The sequence below is a fragment of the Megascapheus bottae genome, chromosome 13, assembly GCF_031878675.1.
Source record: "Megascapheus bottae isolate mThoBot1 chromosome 13, mThoBot2.hap1, whole genome shotgun sequence".
Taxonomy (NCBI): Eukaryota; Metazoa; Chordata; class Mammalia; order Rodentia; family Geomyidae; genus Megascapheus; species Megascapheus bottae.
Window position 1 is genome coordinate 13034892 of NC_143521.1, and position 2359 is coordinate 13037250.

Sequence of the window (2359 nt, forward strand, 5' to 3'; positions counted from 1 at the left end):
GGCGAGGTCCCCGGGGCGGTGGCGCGCGTCCGGCGCCGCTGCGATCACCCGCTCGACCCGATCGGGACGTGCCAGACGCCGACCGTCGAGCCCAGGTTCCACCTGCCGGAGTGGAGAGGGCGCTCGGAGCCCTGGGCACGGCGGGGCGCCCAGCGTCGGGCGTGGACTGGGCGCCGCGAGGCAGGTGGGCTGGACCCCGGGCGCGCTGGGCGCTGCGGGCGCCGTGGAGGGCGGAGGACGAGCTGGAGGTGTGCGCGGGAGGCCTGGGTGCTCGCCGGAATCGCCGCGCCGCTCTAGCCTCTGGCTTCACTTTATTTCCAGGCAGGCTCGGGGGCGGCGGCTCTGCTGGGGATTGGGGAGCCCGGCAGCCCCGGGCGTGTGCGGGAACCCACAGCGCCCAGCCGCTCTTTCCAGATGAGAAGATGAGAGGAGAGTCCGAGAGTTTTGAATATACGTGTGTATGTGTGTGTGTGTGTGTGTGTGTGTGAGAGAGAGAGAGAGAGAGAGAGAGAGAGAGAGAGAGAGAGAGAGAGAGAGAGAGAGAGAGAGAGAGAGAGAGAGAGAGAGAGAGAGAGAGATTCCTTCCTCCCCTCCCGGCCTAGCGTCCCACTGCCCTCTGACTCTCTCTGGTTCGCAGCTCGGACTTGGTTAAAGCCCGGAAAGCAAAGAGGGAAATAACCCTAGAGCCAGCAGGGGGAGGGAGAGAAGAGGAAGTTGGGGGGGCGAGTAGGGGAGGGAGAAAGGAGACGATCTCGAGGAAGAAAGAGTAGGAGGGACTTTAAAAAAAAAATCTCTTAGAAAACAGAGGGAGAGACAAATAGAAGAGTGTCTTCCGGTGGGAGTTTTGTTTTTAATTTTCGGATTCCAAGCCAAGTCGCTTCTTGAATAGTAGCTGTAAAGCCCCTTGGCTGGGCCTCGGTGACAGCTGCGGACTTACACACCTGTGCCTCCTGGCCCTGGGGTACCTGTCGTGAAAGCTAAGCCAGCAAGGATCCCACCCGTACACATGTTAGTCTTCTGACAGCAAGAAAGCCCAACCCAAGCTAACATCTGTAAACCAGAAAGCACTGGCAAAGCCCACTCCCAGCCCAGACAGCCCCTCCCACGCGGGTTCTCCCAGGAGATGGTGGGAAAAACTGGGTTCCTGAGTCCCCAAAGTACTCTTATAACTCAACTCTTATAAGAGTGAAGCAGCTGAGTTCCTGCCTCTCCCTCTCTTTTCTGGGCTGTAAAATGGAGAGTTAAATAGCTAAACTACCACTTAACCTGGAAGGGATCATGCCATGACTCTCATTCTTTAGCCTTTCACATTCCCATTCCTCAAGAATGTTCAAGATAAAGCCTCCTTTACCGATCAGTAGTGATTGGATACTTAGTATCCACTTAGCTGAGCACCGCACTCAGGGGACAACTTCTGGGCTAGCAATTAAAATGAACAACCTGTGTGAGGATTCTTAGCACAGTTTCTGGCCAGGTGCAGCAAAACTCTCAATCAAAATTCCTTTCAGCTCTGTTTTCTCCTATGCAGCGTGAACTTTTGTGGAAAAAAAAAAAAAAAGGACAGGCTTCTGGATCAAACCCAACTGCCATGTCTATTATTTCCTTAGGTGATGAACAACAACATTCACTTTTTAGAATTCTGTTAGCTAACCTTTAGTAGTGGTTCAATCCACCCCACCCTCTTCCCTCTTCCCTCTTCTCTCTCTCTCTCTCTCTCTCTCTCTCTCTCTCTCTCTCTCTCTCTCTCTCTCTCTCTCTCTCTCTCTCTCCCTTGCTTAAATTTATCTCAAGTACTAATTAGACTTCTCACTTTGTCACTTCTCAACCCACTGTAGTTTGGATCTTGCCCTAAAGCCACCTTAGGAACTCTTCTGCAGATACTAACACCCAACTTAAGAATGATTTGAAGAATTCAGTGCCTGACAGAGAGAACATAATAGCGGAACGCAATAGAGGACACAATGAAGACCTAACTGCAGTAGGCCCCACAGGACTTTTTCCCTTGTGAATCTTGGGTTGTTTTCTCTTCTTTATGCTTTGAATTCTGTGAGGTGAGTAACGTTCTCACAACTTCATACTGTATCTTGGGAGAAAGCCAAATGGAGAAGAACATTCTTGTTTGCTCCTGCTTCATCTAAGGCTACTTCAGATCTTTCAGTAGTATAGAACTGGGTCTCCTTCTACTGGGGACCTCATTGCCCGTGTTCATGTCCTTTCCTTGGAAGTACCCCTGAGGTCCTCCTTCAGCTCCTGGGAAAATTTCTGTCACCAACATAAGTTTCAGTTTGTAAGAAGCCATGTTGTATTATGGCAGATGACTGTCATCATTGTATTTTTACCTCTTCCTGGCTCTGTGTAC